The sequence below is a fragment of the Nycticebus coucang genome, chromosome 13 (genome assembly GCF_027406575.1).
Source record: "Nycticebus coucang isolate mNycCou1 chromosome 13, mNycCou1.pri, whole genome shotgun sequence".
Classification (NCBI taxonomy): domain Eukaryota; kingdom Metazoa; phylum Chordata; class Mammalia; order Primates; family Lorisidae; genus Nycticebus; species Nycticebus coucang.
The window spans coordinates 914,831-937,876 of record NC_069792.1 but is presented as its reverse complement, the minus strand read 5'-3'; the positions used below and the strand labels follow the sequence as shown (position 1 = coordinate 937,876).

General features: G+C 46.1%; 1 long non-coding RNA gene across 1 annotated transcript; it reads left to right on the top strand.

Annotated features, from left to right (window-relative positions):
- Positions 1-7,033: 7,033 nt before the first annotated feature.
- Positions 7,034-21,273, top strand: LOC128563767 (uncharacterized). Its single transcript, XR_008373885.1, has 3 exons — positions 7,034-7,282; positions 17,430-17,561; positions 20,019-21,273. It is a non-coding gene; the product is annotated as an uncharacterized LOC128563767 (long non-coding RNA).
- The last annotated feature ends 1,773 nt before the right edge of the window (positions 21,274-23,046 follow it).

The window sequence follows — 23,046 nt, the reverse complement described above, 5'->3', positions numbered from 1 at the left end:
AGGGGGTGTGCCGAACACCCCCCATTGTGCACATTAGGTGAGATCCCGCCAATCGCCCTCCGGCCTCCCGTTCCCCTCCCCCGCTTCTCCCCTCTCTTTTATTAGACTGTATTTTTTTTATTTTGTGTGGGTGTGTTTATAATTTTAATTGCACATGAACTTTATATCCACCCTGTATATTGGTTTCATATAAGTATTGAGTACATTGGATACTTCTTTTTCCATTCCTGAGATACTTTATTAATAAGAATGTGTTTCAACTCCATCCAGTTAAACACCAAAGATGTAAAGTCTCCTTTTTTTTTCTTAGGGCTGAAGAGTACTCCAAGGTATACATATGCCACAGTTTGTTAATCCATTCATGGGCTGATGGGCACTTGAGTTGATGCCATATCTTGGCAATTGTGAATTGAACTGCAATAAGCATTTTGGTGCAAATGTCCTTTTGGTAAGATAATTTTTGTTCTTCTGGATAGAATACCTCATGGTGGGATTGTGGGATCAAATGGAAGGTTGACTTTTAGTTCTTTGAGAATTCTCCATACTTCTTTCCATAGAGGTTGTATTAGTTTGCAATCCCACCAGCAGTGCAAAAGTGTTCCCTTCTCTCCACGTCCCCACCAGCCTCTGCAGTCAGGGTTTTGTGATGTGAGCTAATCTCCTTGGAGTTAGGTGATATCTCAGAGTGGTTTTGTTTTGCATTTGTCTGATGATTAGGGACGATGAGCATTTTTTCATTGTTAGCCATTTGCCTGTCACCTTCAGAGAAGTTTCTGTTCAAGTCTCTTGCCCACTTCATGGGGTTGTTTGCTCCTTTCTTGTTGACTAATTTGAGTTCTCTGCAGATTTAGTGATCAGCCCTGTGTCAGATTCATAGCATGCAAACATCTTCTCCCATTCTGAAGACTGTCTGTTTGCTTTGGTTGTGGTTCCCTTAACTGTGCAGAAGCTTTTCCGTTTGATCATGTCCCATTTATTTATTTTTGGTGTTGCTGCAACTGCCAAGGGGGTCTTCTTCATAAAATCTTTTCCCAGGCCAATTTTGTGAAGCGTTTTCCCCTCACTCTCTTCTAGAATTTTTACTGTTTCATATCTTAAATCTTTTAATCCAGCAAGAGTCAATTTTTGTCAGTGGTGAGAGATGAGGGTCCAATTTCAGACTTCTACATGTGGCTAACCAGTTCTCCCAATTGTGTGTGTTTCTTGATTGATGTAAACAGTTGTGTATTTTATCTCATCACATGTCCTGTTTCTTTAGCCAAGTGCCATTTGTAAGACCATCCATGGCACTGAGTGCACACCGAGTCCATCACTGTGACCCTCACACCTTGGGGAGTGGTCCATGAATACCACTTCCCACATCCCCAGACCTCAGAGCCGAGCTCCCAGATTGCCCCAGTGCTAGGTCCCCACACACGATGCTATGGGGTGCACCCTCACACTCGTCACCTCAGAGGACTGGCCTGCAGATGTCCACAGCACCTGTGGCCAGGTCCCAGGCTGGTCCTATGCTTGACTTGGCTAAATGGGTCAGGTCCTGCCCAGCACAGCCACCACAACTGCACACCCACCAGTAGTGCCTGGGGCCTCCCACCAGGGCTCAGGAGAAAAGAATGTGGGCTAACACCCTGCTGGAGAGCTGACTCTGCAAACCAGGTTGGAACGTGGGCTTTGTTTGTGAAGATTCCTGGTGTCCTTGCACTGTAGGATGCCCTAGTTAACAGCCATATACTATGTAGTTCTGCACAGCCAGAGAAGTTAGTCACTGTTCCCAGCAGAAGTGACGGCCGTCGGAGACGATGGGTACGCCGCCTTCTCTGCGTCACAGCTTCTCTGTGCCCCAGGAACGTGGACAGTTGTGTCATTTCTTAACATTTTTTAAATAAACAAACTGAAAAATTTTGAAAATGAGTGGGACCATTGAAGGAGTTCAGCAAACTCTATAAACAAATTCTACCTTTTATATTCTAAACAATCCTTTATTTTATTTTATTTTATTTTATTGGTTTTTTTTTTTTTTTTGCAGTTTTTGGCCAGAGCCAGGTTTGAACCCACCACCTCTGGTATATGGGGCTGGCGCCCTACTCCTTGAGCCACAGGCACCACCCTGATATTATAAATAATCCTCAGGCGAGGCCTTGTCATCACCATCCTGCCCCCGTCAGCCAGCAGCTGGGATGCAGCCACAGGAGGCCACATTCAGGGCCGAGGCTCTCTGCCCCACCACCCACACCACTGGCTCACGATTGGCAGCTCATGCAACTTTTTAAGCACATATGTCAAAAGCAATCTTCTAAAAAAAATGACCGCAGAGGCAAGGGTTAGGGTTAGCCATCTGGGTGATGTTTTAGTCTATGTCATTCTGACCTAAGCCCACATAATTCGGTGTGTACCTAAAACTATAGGAGGAGGGAGGACTTTACAGAGGGGGAAGAGGAGGGTATTTAGAGGATGGGGTGCACCCTGGAGGGTGCAGTCTCCTGAGGAGGAGCCACTGTATGACAGGAGGTCAGGGCAGCCCCCAGGCACCTCTGGACCCACCACAGGAGATGGCTTTGCAGGCCAGAGTACGCAGACACACAACAGAGACGCCTGAGGTAGGAGTGCGGCTGTCACAAGGATTAGCAATAAGAGAGCCCTAGTCAGCAACCTGGACCCCTGCTTCCTGAAGCGACTCTGCAAACCTCAGTTTCTTTAGCTATGACGTGGTGACAGCAACCGCGCTTCTTCTTACTGATCTGAGATCTCCTTCATTCTCTGGGCCCCACGGGGTCCAGAGGGTGGGTCAGGAATGAGCTGCTGGGGAAACTGGCACCCTGCTAGGGAGAGATGACAATGAAAATAAGTAATAACAAAGAAATCACTCTCCCCCAACTCATCCTCAGTGGTGGTGATGCAGATGTTACTGGGGCTCCCACACCTGAAGAGCTAGGTGACGGTGTGTCCTGCCTCTGTCTTGTGACCGTGGGAGAAACCCCTGGACCTCCCAAGACTGTCCCAAACATACTCCCAGGAACTCACTTCCCAAGGCCCTTCTGCCTCCCACTTCCTACCTGCTCAGAACTCCAGTCATTACAGCAACCAGATCTTTCCTTGATTTATACACACACACCCACATGAGGACCTTAGAGCCACCTCAGGGCTCACATGTCTGCAGCGCTCACTTCTGGTCAGCGTTGGCCGCTGGGCTATGATCCGTCCTCCAGCTCTGTGTCTCCAGACCTCTCCTCTCTGCTCTCCTCAACCCCTGGGGGGTGACATCGCTGCCCCAGTAGGTCCAGAAGGTGGGGACCCCCACCCCACTGGGCAGGGTGGCCACCGCCTTGAGCCAAAGTGATGATTCTCAAACCTGAGTATGTCACATGCTTTGTCACACTAGGCCACGGACGTGTGGGACCCTGCATCCCTTTCCTCTTCCCTGTTTCTCTCTTTCAGAATGGGATGGTCTATCTCAGGCCTTCCCATCTTAGGCCTTCTCCACCATCCCGAGCGTCGAGACACAGTCCTGGCCTTGCCCCACCTCCCTCCCTCCCTCTGTCTGTGAGACTCTGCTCTCTCGCTTCCTTACCAACTTCTCATCTCTTAAGTACCAGCTCTCCTGCATTAAAGCCCCTTGTTCATCCGGCCTGCCACACATCACCCTCCATAGGACCTAGCGCATGTCAGCCATGAATTTACTATTTTGGTTGGGGTCAGCCAGCCACGGCCTGCAGTCCAAAGCCACCTGCCTCCTGTTTCTGTGAATAAAGTCCCACAGGAGCAGAGCCCACTCCTGTGCTTAGAGGGCACGGCTGTTGGCACCACAGCAGAGCTGAGCAGAGCTGTCCCTATGACAGAGACCACACAACCCGCCACGCCTGGGGTCTTTACTACCCAGCCCTATGCAGACATTCGCCATTCCTGCTTTTGCTTATTTGATAAGACTGTGTCCTACACTGGACAGTGGCAGCCTGCTTTTCATAATATCTCTGTGGCCCCACACACAATGCCTAGCCCTCGGAGGGAACTCTGTCAGTCTAGGTTGAGTGAGTGAGTGAAAAATCAGATATGCCAGGTTACCAAGTCCCACTTCCCAACCTCAGGCATTTTGCTAAGCAGAGACAGTCCCACTGTGGGGAGCTAGGAGGGTGATTTCACATCTTCTCCTCTGCCTGCCTCAGTGGTAGTGCCCACCCCCCACCCCCACCCTCACCCCACTGCTGGTGATATCACATTGTCCTAAAGAGGCTGTGGGCAAGGGCATGGATGAGAGGTTCAGATGCCAGGGCTCGTTACCCGAGTGTGGATAAAGCTCTCAAACACACAGCCCCATGGCCCCCCAGCACCCAGAAGGCACCCTCCTTCCCCAGGGGACAGAGCCAGGTTCCGAGGGCATCACCTGGAGATGCTCACATACATCTTCTGCCTGCACGGGCCCTTTCCTCCTCACACCCCAGCATTTCTGAGATGTACATTCTGCACTTATGAGGGAGAAAGGGGTTCTGTGCTCAAATGTGATCGGGAAATGGGGCATACTCCATAGCCGGGGTAGAGATTTGGCAGAGAAGTCTGCTTAATATTTCCAAATTCTGTCTGGACCCAATACACCTTTTCCCCATGAATCACCTAGAGCCCCTCTGCAGAGACCGGTGTTCCGCAGAATATGTAGAAAAACACACATTTGCAGTAATCCATTTCCATGCCCACTGCTGTGGCCCAGTGGGGGGTGGGGGGTCTCAGTCCTCCTTCCTATACCGCCATATGCTCCAAAGTTACTACCACATTGCTCCATTCGCTTGGCGCAAGTAATTTAAACAGTCTTCAAAATAAAGCAATTATTTTTTATCTGAGTGAAGTAATTTAACTAAAATAGAAATGACAAAGATAATCCTTTCAGAGATTGTTATGTCTGAAAGTAGAGCTTACTTATTATGTATCCGTTAGATGTCAGCGTACATCTCACTCACCCCATGTCCCTGAGACACTGCTGACCACCTCCCCACACCTCACTAACCCCACGTCCCTGAGACACTGCTGACCACCTCCCCACACCTCACTCACCCCACGTCCTTGAGACACTGCTGACCACCTCCCCACACCTCGCTCACCCCACGTCCCTGAGACACTGCTGACCACCTCCCCACACCTCGCTCACCCCACATCCCTGAGACACTGCTGATCACCTCCCCACACCTCGCTCACCCCACGTCCCTGAGACACTGCTGACCACCTCCCCATACCTCACTAACCCCATGTCCCTGAGACACTGCTGATGGCCTGCCCACACCTCACTTGCCCCACGTCCCTGAGACATTGCTGACCGCCTCCCTGCACCTCACTCACCCCATGTCCCTGAGACGCTGCTGACCACCTCCCGGCACCTCACTCACCCCACGTCCCTGAGACACTGCTGACCGTCTCCCTGCACCTCACTCACCCCACATCCCTGAGACACTGCTGATGGCTTGCCCACACCTCACTCACCCCACATCCCTGAGACACTGCTGACGGCCTGCCCACATCTCACTCACCCCACGTCCCTGAGACACTGCTGACCGCCTCCCCGCACCTCACTCACCCCACATCCCCGAGATGCTGCTGACCACCTCCCGGCACCTCACTCACCCCACATCCCTGAGACACTGCTGACGGCCTGCCCACACCTCACTGGCCCCAAGTCCCTGAGACACTGCTGACCGCCTACCCGCATCTCACTCACTACATGTCCCTGAGATGCTGCTGACCACCTCCAGGCACCTCACTCACCCCACATCCCTGAGACACTGCTGACCGCCTCCCCTAACCTCACTCACCCCACGTCCCCAAGACGCTGCTGACAGCCTCCCAGCACCTAACTCACCCCACGTCCCCGGGACGCTGCTGGCCGCCTCCCAGCACCTCACTCGCCCCACGTCCCCGGGACGCTGCTGACCGCCTCCCCGCACCTCACTCACCCCACGTCCCCGAGACGCTGCTGACCGCCTCCCCGCACCTCACTCACTCCACGTCCCGGAGACGCTGCTGACGGCCTCCCCACACCTCACTCACCCCACGTCCCTGAGACGCTGCTGACCGCCTCCCCACACCTCACTCACCCCACATCCCGGAGACGCTGCTGACCGCCTCCCCGCAGCTCACTCGCCCCATGTCCCCTGAGACGCTGCTGATCACCTCCCTGGCCTTGCACACACAGAGTAGAGCTGGAGTCATCACTCAGCAGGACATACTCCTTCCTCACTTAGGGACAAGCCCCTCTTTCGGCTTCCTGTCACCTGCACTGCCTGGCACTGTGTTCCAAGAATGGGCCTTGGATAAAACTAAAAGCCTTTCAATGTTCCCCTTGCAAACTTCCAGCCAACAACTGCTTCTTGAGTGCTGCTCAAGCGAAGTGAGCTAATTCCCCTGGGCACCCTACTGGGCATCGGGTTAGAGCAGATGCCGGTGGGCAGGACACATGTGCTGTCCGTCTAAGCAAAGCCCAGGCCAGAGAGGAGGAAGGTGCTGAGTGTGTATGAGGGAGCCCTCGCCCCTGAGGCCACTTGCTCCCAGGAGAGAGCCGAGAGTCACAGGAGCTCACGTTCACACACCCTCCCGTTTCACCCCTGTGGGGTGGGGTGTGAGCCCACAGTGGCAAAGCTTGGTGAAGGCTTTGTGGCGCCTGCAGCAGGAGGGCTCCCATGCCAGGCAGCACTGTCTCGCCAGTGTGGCCAGGGATGGGCCCTGCAGGACGCTGGACAATACCGGGAAGGAAAAGGAGGGAATCCTCGACCTTGGGCTGGAGCCTGGCTGCTGACCATGAATCCCTCAGCGTCTCGACAGGTCTCAAGATGAAAAAAATTCTTAGAAGCTGATGAGGCAACAAGTGAAAACAAAAGATTCTATCTGATAGGAAATAGGACAAACGGAGAGAAATTTGTTTTGCTTGGGGAGATAAAATAAGCCACAGACCACTGAACTCGGGTCAGGAGGGCACGGCCACCTGACAGAGCTGACAGCAGGCACAGAAGGAAGTGTGTCAGAGGCAGGCACAAAGAAGCAGCTATTTTGAGGAGAATCATCTCACACCCAATACGGCTCCTTTCTGCATAGATGGCGTCCTCACAAACAGACCAATCAAAGCCACCACAATGAAAAACATCCAGGGCACTGGGATCCTGCGGGGAGCCATTCCTCCTAGAGACCCACCTTCCCTGGGGGGAGCCCCTCCTGAGTCCGTGCAGGTAGCTGGGCGGCACTGGCTTGGTGCCCATCAGAGGAACCTCAGAAGAGCAGCCATAACCAAGAAGCCAGAGTCATCACACAGGTCAGCCCAGCGGCCTCAGGGCCATTGTGTTAGACAAGAAATGAGCTTTGGGGGCCACACCTACAGCTCAGTGGGTAAGGTGCCGTCAGTGGCTCAGTGGGTAGGGCACCAGTCCCGTATACCGAGGGTGGTAGGTTCAAACCCGGCCCCAGCCAAATTGCAACAAAAAAATAGCCAGGCCTTGTGGCAGGTGCCTATAGTCCCAGCTACTTGGGAGGCTGAGGCAAGAGAATTGCATAAGCCCAGGAGTTGGAGGTTGCTGTAAGCTGTGTGTGCCACAGCACTCTATCAAGGGCCATAAAGTGAAACTCTGTCTCTAAAAAAAAAAAAAAAGAAATGAGCTTTGGGCTCACAGTTTCCATGTGCTTTGGAGTTGCTATTTACACAAAGTATCTCTGCTAGCAATGATCCAGGGGATGCTACCGGCATGCACTCACCCAATGCCTCAGGAGGGCTTTGGTGTCCCCACATCTGGTTTGTGTCTAGGTAGTTTCAGAGGAGAAGGGACCTCCTCATGGGACACATCCTTTCCCATTTTATCCACTGTGACCCTCTCCTGCCAATGTCCAGAGGGCTTTCCCAGCAGGGCCCACTGCATGGGGAGAGCCTTGAAAATTGAACACTTCATTATTTGTTTCCTGAGCAGATTTTATTCCCAAAATGCAAAGCCATTTTCATTCCAATCAAAGGGTCTGGCCAGAGTTCTGCCACATTCAGTATGATGGTCAGGAGAGGACTGCACAGTGGCATCTGTCTTACAGGGGTGGGTTCATGAGGTATCACACGAGAAGTGACTTAGAGGATCAAAGCAATTATTCAAACCAGTCTGGGTGAAAGATACAGGAATTTTGGCCAATAGTCATTTGAGGCTAATGATGAAAGGTCATTATATTGTCATAAGAGAGCCATGTCTGAGCCCAGAAGATGTTTTAAAATAATACATAATAGTCGTATTGAGGTGCACATCACTTGCCACACTATTTACTCATTTGAAGTGCAAAATTTGATGATTTTTAGCACATAGAGTTGTGTGATCAGCACCACAATCAGATTTAGAAAAGTTTCTGTCAGCCCCAAAGAAACCCTACACCCACCATCAGCCACTCCCTCTTCACAACCAGTCACCCAGCCCTGGATAATCACTAACCTTCTTTCCCACTCTAAATTCTAGGCAAATTTTTAACATACCTGAGCCTCAATTTCTCTGTATATAAAAGAAAGGGAACTGGAAAGTGTGGATGCTGAGGAAGTCGGAGAAGCCTCTGTCACTTTAGCACACCTAAGACCCATGATCACGTAATAACCATCTGTTCCTGTGACCTTGAACAAACAAACCATAGTGCTGGCTTGCATGTGTTATTCCTTCAGTTGAAAAAATGTAAAATGTGTCAAGAAGCACCTTATACCCCACTTCCCTGGGACTCCAAGCTCCACCCTGTCATACACTACTCCCCCAAGGAGGAGCACCCCAGGCCACAGGTGGAGCCTCATGCAAATCCGGAGTCCAGAAAGAGGCCATCTCACCAGACCCCATGTGAAGGCATGGCCACCGACTTTCTCAGACACAGCACAGCACCTGTTCTGGGCCATCATCCACTCCCAGCCTAGGGGAAGGCTCAAAAGCAGGGGTCCTCAAACTGCGGCCCGCAGGCCACATGAGGCAGTGTGATTGTATTTGTTCCCGTTTTGTTTTTTACTTCAAAATAAGATATGTGCAGTGTGCACAGGAATTTGTTCATAGTTTTGTTTTTTTTTAAACTATAGTCCAGCCCTCCAACGGTCTGAGGGACAGTGAATTGGCCCCCTGTTTTAAAAGTTTGAGGACGCCTGCTCCATAGGATGAAGCAGATTGAGAGGGCATTTGGAGAAAGTGCCCATTTTAAAGTAAAGAAGTTGGTGGCATCTAGCAGGTCGCCCATAGTGCACAACACCTGCCTCTACCTAGTTCCAAAGCATTTCCATCACTGCAAAGTAAACCCCTAACCCAGTGGCAGTTCCTCTCTGTTTTTCTCCCACCCTCCCTCTGAAAACCACGAATCTGAGTTCTGAGTCTATGAATTTATCTATTCTGCACATTTCATATAAATGAAATCACACAACATATGACATTTTATATGGCTGCTTTCAGTTAGCATGACGTTTTCAAGGTCTATACACATTTAACAGTATCAGCATTTCCTTCCTGTTCGTAGCTGAATAATATTCCTTTTTATAACTATGCCGCTATTTGTTTATCCATTCTTCTGTTGATAGTCATCTCCATCTTTCTGCTCCAAGGAGTGATGCTGCTATGAACACGCAGTACATGCACTTGCTCAGGTCCCTGTTTTCAACCCTTATGATACACACCTAGAAGTGAAATTGTGGAGTCATACGGTAATTCAATGTTTAACTTTCTGAAGAACCATCACAATGTTTTTCACAGAGGTTGAACCATTTTACATACCCACAAGGGTTCAAATGTTTCCTCATCCTTGCCAACACTTTTATTTTCCATTTTTTTATTACCATGCCAGTGAGTATGACATGGTATCTCTTTGTACAATCACTGGCATTTCCTTAGAGACTAATAATGTTGAGCATCTTCTCACGTCTTTTTGGCCATTTGTATATCTCCTCCAGAGAAACTCTTTTGTCTATTTATTAATTGGGTTGTTTTTTTGATGTTGAGTTTTAAGAGTTCTTTATATATTCTAGATCCTAGACCCTTATTAGGTGTATGATTTCCAAACATTTTTCCCATTCTATTTTCTTTTCACTTTTCACTTTCTTGACAATGTCCTTTGATGCAAATTTTTTTTTAATTTTTACAAAGTCCAATTTATTTATTTTTTTCTTTTGTTGTTCAGGCTTGTGGTGTGATATCTAAGAATTCACCATCAAATCAAAAGTCGCGAAGATTTATCTCTATATACTCTATTAAGAATTTTCTGACAGTAGTTCTTATATCTAGGTCATTTGAAAGTGATATTGGTCTATAATTTTTTTTTCTTGTGATGTCTTTAATCCAGGTTTAGAATAATGAATAAGCTGGCATCATAGAATAAGTTGGGAAATGCTTCCTCTTGTATTTTTGTAGGAATTTGAGAATAACTGGTGCTAATTCTTCTTTAAATATACACTAAAATTTACCAATGAATCTATCTGATCTTGGTCTTTTTTTGTTGAAAAAAATGTTTTTAAATTACTGATTCAGTTGATTTACATGTTATAGGTCTCTGGAGATTTTCAGTTTCTTCTTGAATCAGTTTTTATTATTTGTATGCTTCCAAGAATTGGTCCAATTCACTTAAGTCATCTAATTTTTGACATACAACTGTCCATAGTATTGTCTTTAATTCTGCAAGATCTGTAATAATGTTCCCATTTTAATTCCAAATTTTATTATTTATATATTCTCTTTTTTCTTTGTATATTTAACTACTAGTTTGTCAATTCTGTTTATCTTTTCAAAGAACCAAGATTGGATTTACTTGAGTCTGTCCATTGTTTTCTATTGTGTATTTTATTCATCTCTGCCTAATCTTTATTATTTCCTTCCTTCCATTAGCCTTGGGTTTAGTTTGCTTTTCTTTTTCTAGTACCTTTAGGTATAAAGTCAAGTTATCAATTTGAGATCCTTCTTCTTCAATGTATGCATCTATCATTATAAATTTTCCTCTTACCACGGTATTTGATGCATCCCACAGGTTCTGTATGTTGTTTTCATTTTTATTCATGTCAAAGTATTTTTTAATTTCCCTTATAATATCTTTTTACCAACTGATTGTCTAAATGTTTAGTTTCCACATATTTGTGAATCTTTAAGTTTTACTTCTATTATTGAGTTTTAGTTTCATTCCACTGTGTTTAGAAAAGATACTTTGTATGACTTCAATATTTTTAAATTTACTGAGACATGTTTTATGGTTTAACTTATAATCTATCCTGGATAATGTTCCGTGTGCACTTGAGCAAGATGTGCATTCTATTGTCATTAGACAGAGTGTTCTACAAATGTCTCCACTTAGGTCTACTTGGTTTATAGTGCTATTAAAGTCCTCTATTTCCTTACTAATCTTCTGTCTAGATGGTCTGCTCATTGCAAAAAGTGGAGAATTGAAGTCTCCAGCTATTATTATAGATCTATCTCTTTCTCTTTTCATTTCCTTCAAAGTATTTGGGGGAACTGTTGTTTGCTACATGTAAGAGGTCTGATAATTAAGTTCATGAACTAAACTTAGAAAAAGTGCTACATACCTCACTGCTGAATATGACTATGATCACCTTCAAAGTACTCCTCGTGGGAAGCTATGCACTAATGCAGTGCCTAGTCCCTCCTTCAAAGAAATTTTGGATCACTCATTCTGAAATGACCATCAAAGCTGTTATCATATGAGGTCAAATGATTAAGTTCACAAACTTGCCACTGTGTGCTTACTTTGGCAGCACTGTACAAACAACTCAGTAAGCTTTTACAACCTTAATACATCAGTGTCTCACAGCTATGTTCATGTCAGCGTATGAAAGTGCCTTGCTGAGTGGCACTCATTATTGTGCTGGCTGTTTTTCTGTGCCATATGACAACAGCTCTGATGGTCCTTCCAGAAAAAGAGTTCCAAAATTGTTTTGAAGAGTGGACTAAATGCTGGCATCAGTGCATACCTTCCTCAGGAGAGTATTTTGAAGGTGACCATAGTGATATTCAGCAATAAGACGTGCAGCACTTTTTCTAGGATGAGTTCACAAATGTGATTGTCAGATCTATGTTTATAATTGTTATTTTTTGACAAATTGATCTTTTATCAATATATAATGTTTTTCTTTGTTTTTGAATTAAAGTATATTTTGTTTGTTATTAGTATAACTACCCAACTTTTTCTTGGTTACTATATGCATGGAGTAGGCTTTTCCATCCTTTCATTTTCAAATCTATTGTGTCTTTGGATTTAAAGTAAATCTCTTATCAACAAGCATATACTTGAATCATGGTTTTTAAAATCTATTTTGTTAATATCTGCCTTCGGAAATGGAGAATTTAATCCATTTGTATTTAATGTAAAGAAGGAAGAACTTATAAGGAAGTACTTACTTCTAACGTTTTACTTTTTTCTGTATGTCTTGTACCTTTTTGTCCCTCATATTCATTGTTTTTTTCTTCTGTATGCAATTTTTTACAGTGAGCCATTTTGATCCCCTTCTCATTTTCTTTTGTGTTTATTTTCATATATTTTCTCTGTAGTTACAATGAAAGTTATAATTAATAGCCTATATTTACAATAATTTAGTTTCAATTAATACCAAATTCACTTCAGTAACATATAAAAACTCTGCTCCTATACAGGTCAATCACTATCCGTTTATGCTATTGTCATCACAAATTACATTGTGTGCCTACTAATGAAGATGAAAAATTATTTTTATTCCTTTATCATTTTTATTAATTTTATTACTATCATATTTTTATTCATTTATTTTATTACATCATGTAGGAAATTAAAAATGGAATTACAAACTAAAAATGTAATCATACTGGCTTTTATATTTACTTATGTAGTTATTTACCTGGAGATCTTTATTTCTCCACATGGTTTCAAGTTACTGTCTTCTGGCCTTTCATTTCACTCCCTTTAGCATTTCCTATAGGACAGGTTTACTGATAACAAATTCTCTCAGCTTCTGTTTATCTGGGAATGTCATAATTTGTCCCTCATTTTTGAAAGATTACTTTTCTAGATATTTAGTGGTTGGTTGATTGTCTCCCCCCACTTCACACACACACGCACTTTAAATATGTCATCCTCCTTCCTTTTGCCCTATATGATTCCTGTAAGTAACTGGCTATTAATCTTACTGAGGATATCTTGTATGTGACAAGTCATTCCTTCCTCCATTTTCAAGATGATCTTCTGCTTGGTGCCTGTAGCACAGTGGTTACAGACCCAGCCACATACACAGAAGGTGGCGGGTTCAAACCCAGCCCAGGCCAGCTGAACAACTACAACCAAAAAATAGCCAGGTATTGTGGCAGGCACCTGTAGTCCCAGCTACTTGGGAGGCTAAGGCAAGAGAATCACTTAAGCCCAAGAGTTTGAGGTTGCTGTGAGCTGTGACACTACAGCACTCTACTGACGGGCAACATGATGACACTCTGTCTCAAATTAAAAAAAAAAAAATGAGAGAGAGAGAGAGAAATAATCTTCCTATTTTATGGCTTTCAGTAAGATCTCTTTGAATAGGTCTCTTTGAATTGTATTATACTTGGGATTCATTGAGCTTCTGGGATTTATAGATGCATGTCTTTCATCAAATTTGGGAAGTGTTCAGCCATTCTTTCTTAAAGTATTCTTTCTTCCTCTTCTTTCTCTTCTGCTTCTTGGATGTTCATATGTATATTTTGATTTGGCTCATGGTGTCCCATAAATTCCTTAGGTTCTACTATTCACTTTTCCTCATTCTTTTTGCTTTCTGCTCCATGAACTGTATAATCTCAATAGTCTTGTCTTTAAATTTACTGATTCTTTCTTCTGTTTGGTTGAATCTACTGTCGAAATCCTCCAGTGAATTTACTGTTTCAGTTATTGTACTTTACAGCTCCAGAATTTATATTTAGTTTCTTTTTATAATTCTATCCCTTCTCTGATATTCTTATTTTGTTACATCATTGTGCTCATTTCCATTAGTTCTTTCTCCACAGTTTCATTTAGCTCTTTGAGCACAGTTAAGGAAGATAACTTAAATCTTCTCTATTAATTCCAATGTCTTGGCTTCCACAGAGATGAATTCTGTTTATTTTATTCCTTTGAATGGGCAACACTTAACTATTTAGTTATATATGTTATCTTCTTGTTGAAAAATGGACACTTATATAGAACAATGTGGCATCTCTGGAAATTAAATTATTCCTCTTCCCCAAGGTTTACTAATTTTGATTGAATGCTGCATTAATCCATTTGTGTAATAAATTTACCAGACTATTGTTTTTCAAAGACTGTATTTCTTTTTTCTTTCTTTCTTTTTTTATTTTAGACAGAGTCTTACTCTGTTGCCCCAGCTAGAGGACAGTAGCATCACCATAGCTCACTGCAACCTCAAACTCCCAGGCTCAAGTGATCCTCCTGCCTCAACCTCCCAAGTAGCTAGGATTAGAGGCATGCATCACTATGCCTGATTAATTTCTCTAGTTTTTGTAGAGATCATGATTGCTCAAGCTGGTCTTGAATTCATGAGCTTAAATGATCCTCCCACCTCAGCCTCCCAGACTTCTAGAATTACAGACATTGAGACACCACACCCAGCCACAAAGACTGTATTTCTTATAATGTGTGGTCAATGAAGACTCTGTTCCCTTAGTTTGTTTTCAGCCAGTGTTTTGCTAAAAGATTCCCTTTAATGCCCACAAGTCAAAACAAAAACAAATTTTAAAAAACAAACAAATAAAAAACCTCTCCTAGTCTTTGCAGACTGACTGTGTGCTGGGACACTCCTTCAACATTTCACTTACCAGTTTAAAGTTCTGCATTAGCCTTAATTTTGTGCTTTCACTGAGCCAGTAGGTCAAGCAGAAGTGAAACTTTGGAGTCTTCTTTTCTTTTCATTGCATGTATCCTACCTTTAATATGCATGTTGCTTTCTAAATCCCTTGGTGCACTTGAGTACTTTTGAATGCTCTGATTTCAAAAGAAACTCTCTCCAACTTCCCCTGCATGATTTATGTGGTCAATCATGTCTCAATTGTAATCCTTTTCTTAGGTGGCCAGCAATTATTTGTTTGCCTTACAGTGTTTTTGACAATGCTCACTGTTATTCCATCCTGAATGATTTCTGAGTTAGCCAAAACAGAGATGAGCATCATTTGTCTGTCCCCCAGACATGTTAGAACAGACAAACACAATAATTCTATAAGATCCTGGTATCAGAGACCAGCATTCCAGCTATGGGAGTGCAGGCTCCCTTCTTCAAGATGACCACCCCATGGAGAGGGTGTGGGATAAAAGGGGGAAAAAAATGACACAAAGATTTTCTACCTTTTTAAAAAAGTTTCATTTTCCTTGATTTAGCATTTTTTTTAAGAGTTCTAATAGTTTTAACTTGGTTTTTCTTTTTCTTTTTGAACATTTCTGTGGAAGTATGGGAGCTATGCCTATTCTGTCATTTTGCTAACCTACCTGGTGAGAGAAGATTCTTTGGAAGAGTTTTTGGCATAGCAGGAAGGGAAGGAATGCTAGGGCATTTATGTCCCCCAAGCACACATGGGCCTCAAGCCAAATGAGGCCACTTCACAGGTCCTGTGGCATCATGCAGGGCCTGTCAGGAGGTCCTTGAGAACTGGATGGGTGTGCCTGTTTCCACAAGGGACTGCATGAGCTCCCTGATGGCAGAGCAGGGAGAACTGTAAGGCCAGAGTGACTCCACCTTGTGCTAAAGGCCAGACTAATCCCAGGTCTTCTGGGCATAACAGCCACCTGTGAAGCAGGTAATGGCCGCATCTCCATGAGCTGCTGCTGGAGCAGAAGTTGCAAGTAGGACAAAGCAGTCAGCTCAACCATGCAAGGGTCACCTCTGAAATGGGGAAGGACAAGCCAGCCTCTGACCCTTGGAGAGGCACCAGTGTCACATAATAACTGCACCAAGTAAAAGAGGTCTTCCTTCCACCATCTTTGCTCCTTCCTCAGCCCTAACTCCAGAGTAGGAGGAAACAAATGGAAAAATGTTCTCCTGCCCAATGCCAGATTCCAAGGCTAGATCAGGACTGAGATGGGGTCAGGGAGGAGGGACATTTTCAATTAGATGGCAGATCAAACTCAGATTTATTTCAGTCTGGATGTTCAATACGTATTTTCACATATGAAGAAAACTTCAAGTAGATTAATTAACAATTGGATTGTTTCCTGCTTTGCACTTTCCTGAGTAAAATCTACTTCAATCTATAGGTGGTAGGTATAACTGGAAGGTGAGTGCAGAAAAGAGGAAGCAGGAAGTGATCTGTTGGTCCATATTATATATCAGAAAAACTGAGTCAAGAATTCAATGAAAATTTTAGCATTGCACACAGGTGTATTTAAAACCTTAGGGCAAAAATGTGTTCTCATAGTACTGGATTCCCAGACCACTGCATACCAGCCACTCTCTCAAGAGGACCAGGAGTGAGCCCTCACTCCCGGGCCTGCTGCTGGGAACCTGAGGAGGATGTACCCCCGGGGAGCCTCCGTGGGGAGGATGTACCCCAGTGTGGGGAGCCTCGCTGAGGAGGATGTGCCCCAGTGTGGGGAGCCTCAGTAGGGAGGATTGTACCCCAGTGTAGGGAGCCTCGGTGGGGAGGTTGTACCCCAGTGTGGGGAGCCTCGGTGGGGAGGATGTGCCCCAGTGTGGGGAGCCTCACTGGGGAGGATGTGCCCCAGTGGGAGCCCGTGTGGTTTCTTTAGACCTAGCTCCAGGAAGTTTCAGCATGCTGAACATCTGAGCTGTGCTCTCACAGTGTGCAACTTCCCAACACCAATATCCACCACAAAATTAAGAAGGGAGAGGGTAGGAATGGAAGCCAGAAGTTCACTGAGTACTGATAGCTCTACCAATCCGCCTGGAAACCAGAGCTAGGGGGGCCTCTATGGGAGCCATCCCTGTCCTCCCCTCTCCAGGGACACTCGGCAGGATCTGCTCTTCTTCCCAAATGGATCCAGCTTATGTTAGTCCCTGCTGAGCACTTTGGTTTATGTCTTCCTGGTAATAAAATCGAAATAATTTATTTTCTTGGCTGCTCCATGAAACATTCTATGAATTTATTCTAAAGGGGAAAAGGAAGAAGGAGGGATAAATGTGGCATCGGCTTTCTGATTGTGGTTTTCATTTCCATAAACCTTAGATCACAAGAATGCATGAGATATTTATACAGATCTTTCCACAATTCCTGTGGCCTTTGGGGGCATAACATTTGCATGACTTCACTGCGGCAGCCGCGTGTGCTTTCTCAGCAGCTTTGTTTGCAACAGGGAACAGCCCCCACCAGGGCCTGCAGCTCCACGAGGGCCGGGGGGACAGGACTTGTGTGTGTCTCATTTCTCCCTCCTTCCTTGCTTTTTCTGTAGCATATTCACTTTTGAAAGGGGATTCTAACCATTTCACATCATAATATGGTAAATTTTCTTAATGTAAATATTCTTCTTCCTAGATCTTTTCTTTGGAAATCATAAAGTGAGAAATGCCAACTGAGTAGAGAAAGGTTTTATTCACCTTTGTAGTGAGGAGACCCAAGGGTTGATCTACCCTGGATGAGACAAACGTGGGAAAAGCCAGCTATGAGGTAAGCAGGACCCACATTCAAGCTTCTCAGATGAGTCACATTTCTACGGCTGCCTCAGGTTCTCCAGCAGCTAAGAGGATGGAACATCTGGGGGTGCCCCGGGCTGAGCAAGATCTTGGCCACCAAGCCTCACACAAGCACATGTGTGAAGGTCAGGCCAACGTAGACAGCCATTGCACATGCAATACCCACAGGGACAATGCTAAATGCCAGCTGTGTGCACCAGTGCTCACCACAGCCTCTCAGCCATCTGCTGTCCTGGTGGAGTACAGATGAATCATCGGTTGTCCAGACACCACCCTGTCTTTTCTCACATTACTCATCTTATCTATTTCTCTGCTTTGCACTTTTGCCCACTAAGAATGTTGACACCATGACCATCCTTTAAATGACAGGGGACCCAATTTTGGGGTGGAGGTTTAGGAACACAGAGCCCTTCTGTGGCAGTGGCGACTTGACCACTTAACCCCCCGCCTCCCAACAGCCTCTCTCCACTATCCCAGAGAAGCAGCACGCTGTGGGAGAAAGAACAGGGTCTAGCCAAGCAGACCTGCATTTAGGTCCTATCTCCACCACTTCTTGGGCATGACATTTTGGTTGGGCTCCCTAGCTTCAGTTGTCTTCTCTGCAAAATGGGGATAACTATCTCTACTTGCAAGAACTTGGTGACTTTGAAATGAGGGTGCATTGGTGTAATGTCTGGGGCACAGGAGGTGTCTCAGTACCTGGAACCTGAAAAAGTGTGCCAGGCTAATCTCAGACGAGTTGTCCTCTAATACAGGTTTATAATGGTCTTGATTCACCTAACACCTGCACTGCACAGGAGCCCCTGGGTGACAGCTATGTGCCCAGCAGCCCAGCTGCTCTTTAGAGTGGGCAAGGCTCCCACCTCCCAAGAAACAGATCATTTGTCTCACAGTAAGAGACACTCAACGGACTAAGGGGAATTGTCCTATGACTCACACATGCCCTTTGGGGGCTTCATTGGAAACAGGGCTCAGACCTAGACCCCTGGCAAGGGCACAGAGTTCCCATGGGGGAGGACCCCATGGGAAGAGGACCCCTCCAGGCCCCAGCAGGAGTGTGTGACCCATGCTCATGTGGGTGCATGTCCCTATCAATGTCTATTCTTTATGAGGTTTCCTGGGAAATCCAGCTTATTTTCACCCAAGCTTATCAGGAAGGACAACTTTCACTGCACGTAAACTAAATAGCCTAAAGCACAAGCTTCAATTCCATTTTGGTATTTAACTGTGACCACAAAAGCTCTGCTCCCTCTTGGAATGCCCAGCCCCAATTCCTGTAGAGTGCTGTGAGCTCCCTGGAGGTGGCAGCCTGTGCCCAAATGCCTCATCTTCTCCACAACCTCAGGCCACATGTGTCCCCTGTAATGAGCAGACAGAGGCTGGGATACCGCACCGGGCCCGGCGTTTTCACTATGTACCATGTAGCACACTTAACCTCAAGGTTAGCAGATTGAGTTAAAACCTTGATAAACCTCAGAATTCTGCATAGCAGTTTTTAAGCAGGAGGTAGGGAGGATGAGAAAATTCCCACAGAAAGGTTAAAAAAAATGCCAATTATTCTTTTAAAGGTCAAAAGCATCTTAACCCTTGATAAGAACATAACACCTCATGCAGATTGATAGGAGGACACTCTTCTCTGAGGAAGTCAACCTGTTGGTCTGGGAATGATTTTTGTTCCCAGAAAGCACCAATTCTTTAGATATTGCACCAGATCAGATACAACCCCTCATGGGCTGTGTGTGATCCTAGCAATGCAAAGATAATCTAGGAAATTAATTCAAACGGTATCATTTCACAGACCAGTAAAAACACAAATAGAAGCCTGCAGAGTCCTCTGAAAGCTTCCCTCCTTAGAGACTCTCAGAGCTGGGACAGAGAATGTCATGGGGTGTGACAGCTGTCCCTGGCCTCAGTCCGGATACAAAGCTCCCCTGGGGCACGGTACGGGCAGGGTCGGGGTCAGAAGTGGAGGACACCTCAGGGAACAAAGTGCACACTGCCCTGAGGCCACGGAGCACATGACAATCGGGGACCTTCCTGATGAACAGCTGCTTTTCCTCTTCCCGTCCATATTTTCACCTTATTATCAATACACATTGAGACAGGTCTTGCTGGAACAGGTCTGAACTTACTCTGCCCTTCTAATGGCAGCCTAATCAGTGACCATGGGCCTGCTGTTTCCTCACCAGAAACTCCACTCTGGCATTTGAATTTAGACAAAATTGGAAGCACCTTTCATTCAAACTGAAAAGGTACAAAATGTTACCTGGCAATGCAAAAAGCCTATAACTACAAGGGTGGGGTGGGGGCAATCCAGCTCAGTAAAACACTCCATTAACTCTAACCACAAAACTTCTGACAATTCCACTTCTAACCTCACTCCTATAAATCCAGCGCAATACCCAGTCAAGTTCTGTTCCTCCCTCCACAGGCCCCTTCAGTCTGCCAATGCTCTGATCAGTGTAGTGCTCCAGTTTGTACTGACCAAGGCCTCAGACAATTACGCATCCCCAAGCAGCTTGAGGACTGAGTGGCCTCCAGTGCTGTGTGGCAAGTCAAGCAAGCCAGGCATGCTGGGGGGCGGAGGACGGGACCCAGCCATCTTTCTCCATCAAGTGCCACATCCACCTGTTTACCTGGCTCAATGACGCTGAATGGGGAGAATTGGGAGCAAGGACACCCCTGGACCACAGCCACCAGGAGGCTGACAAAACAGGGAGTGCCACCACAGCCTGGTAGGGGTGGTCACCGTGGGAGCGTGGAGTTGGTGCTAAAAACCTTGACAGCTCCAAGTCTGAACAACTCCTGTCTTGTCCAAGAGCCTCCACTGGGCCAGCTTGGAGATCTAAAGTCTTACCATCTACCCTTTAGTTGTCCTAATGAACAGAGAGAGGAACAGAGGTGGGAGGGGTGACAATGTCTGCAGATACCCTCTTGAGACACAGAGATGTTTTTCTGAATCCCAGTTCAAAAACTATTATTTTTCCTTTCCCTGTGTCTATAATCAAAACTTTTCCCAGATAATTAAGGCTGAGAGGAGGCTAACAGCAGGTAAGCAGGCAGGTTTCATAGAGCCAGGTGACAACTGAAGGCACAAATCCTGGAAAGTAGGTAAGAAACGGCCCCATAGATGGTTCTAGATCTATTATGACAGCTCCCACAGGGTGAATTCCTCTCAAGATTTACACATGGTGCCCCTGAAATGACTAGCTGGACCAGAGGCTCCAGACACACAGGCCAGGATGTCAGGTGGCTGTTATTTGCTCAGGACAACTCAGTGATGAAACATCAGATTTCTGTGCTCTCTGAGCAATCATCTATAATTTCTTCCTACTAACAGTTAGCTCTCTCTGATCAAAAGCAACAGCATTCTACTCCAGCCAACATAAAGCCAATAGCAACTTGTAGAAAAGATAATGGAATAGTTCATGGAATTGAGGGGAAACATACAGAACAGGGGTTAGTGTTTCTTGGTTAATTAAACTAAGTCAGGCTGGGCGCAGTGTCTCACACCTGTAATCCTCTGGGAGGCCAAGGCAGTTTGAGACCAACCTGAGCAAGAGTGAGACACCGTGTCTACTAAAAAATAAAAAAACATTAGCCAGTATCGTGGTGGGTGTGTTGCAGTGAGCTATGACGATGCCACTGCACTCTAGCATGGGCAACAGAATGAGACGCTCTCTAAATAAATAAATAAATGAAACTAAGTTATGCTTTGTTACCTGAGTCAGGAAGTGAAGTGAAAGCTTTCCCTGGGATACACCTTTATGTTGAGAGTCAAAGACACCAGATCCTTCTGTTTTTTTTTGTTTTGTTTTGTTTTTTTGCATTTTTTGTCCTGGGCTGGGTTTGAACCTGCCACCTCCGGCATATGGGGCCAACGCCCTACTCCTTTGAGCCGCAGGCGCTGCCCATCCAGATCCTTCTTAACACACCTGGGCCCACTATCTGTAAAGGCAAATCTCTTGGCCTGTGCAGTGCACATAGCACACGCAGAGTTACCACACACAAGCCTCCATTACAGACCACAGGAGGGGAAAGCGTCTGCCCGAGGCAGCCTCCTCTGTCTCTTTCCTGCACTGTGAGACCACAGCGCCCTCCATGACAGCCACACCAGACACAGGGGCCCATCCCGAAGAAGCTCACCTGTAACCAGCCTGTACTGTTTCTACTCATCTACAGAAATATGTGAGAGCTGCCAGTGGCCCCTGGTCTATCCAGATACAACCCAGGGAGGAATTAGCCAAACCCCTGCACCCCACAGTGCACTGCTCCAGGATGAACCACAGGGTACAATGGGGACATCCTTATGAAGCACCGTGTCCTGTGGTGGGCTGTAAATACTGACCTTCTTCATCAGCCACCTATGCTGGCAGTGAAAAGCTGCACAATATTAAATTTCCTTTTGATAAGATAGACTTTGGCAGAAGATGGTAAAAGATAAAATCATAAGGTTTGAAGCCAGAACCCCAGCAACTCAGGAGCAATAGGATTCGAGGCAAGTCCCTTAAGAGGCCCTGTGTAGAACTATGGCTAGGTGAAGGAAGATGTCACCGGCAGTGTCCCCAAGAAATGCTTACTCAGTGAGGGGAGCAGGTACTAAAGAGGAACAGTTTTTCAATCTGCTTTAACCCAGAATTACTGCTACTTCATGTGCTGGGCATGTGTGTCTCTGGAAGAAAGAAAAAAGGCTGGTAGGAAAGCGAAAGGACGACAGAAGGTCCAGAGAGGCCAGCAGGGAACGGAGAGGGATGCGAGGTGGGCGGGTGCAGACACAAGCAGCCCAGCACCCCGCAGCAAGCCGAGGACAGTTCTTAAATATAAAGTATCTGTCCTCGAAGTATCTAAGCTTCCACCAACTTATTTGGGAAGTTGTTGAGTGTCCTGCAGCTGCCAATCACCACCTGTGTGAGGACCCACAGGGAGGCACACGCTGCTTTCCAGCCATGCTCTAGGCCTCCCAGGAACCCCTCCTCCTTCCTCTTAACCCCTTTTATGAGAACCCACCCAGGCAGGCCATGTCACTCAAGGAAATCTGACTCACCTCCAGCTCCAGGACTGAGCTTTCATCATCTAAGACAAGCACAGCATCTCCGTGTCCCTTGTCACTCATGGTTGGGAACTCCACATGCAGCCATTAGCCTCAGCATCCCCTAAGGATGGTGGCCCAAGATCCGGCAGGCAGACAGAGTCTCTGCTGGCCAGTGCCTCTGGGCATACCATTTGCCGGTCAATCATGAAGAAACAGAGCCCCCACCCTCCTAGAGTCTGCCTTCCCTCTGACCTTCCCAAGGCAGGAGCAATACCCGTCTTTTCCCATGGAAGCCCCTGGGAGGAGGCTTCCAGGTACCTGCAACAAACAGCATCCAGAAAGGCTCACCGCATAGGCCATTCCTCTTTTATCATAATCAGCAGTAAGGACTAGCTTTGCCACTGTTGTGCTACTGAGGACATGGTTT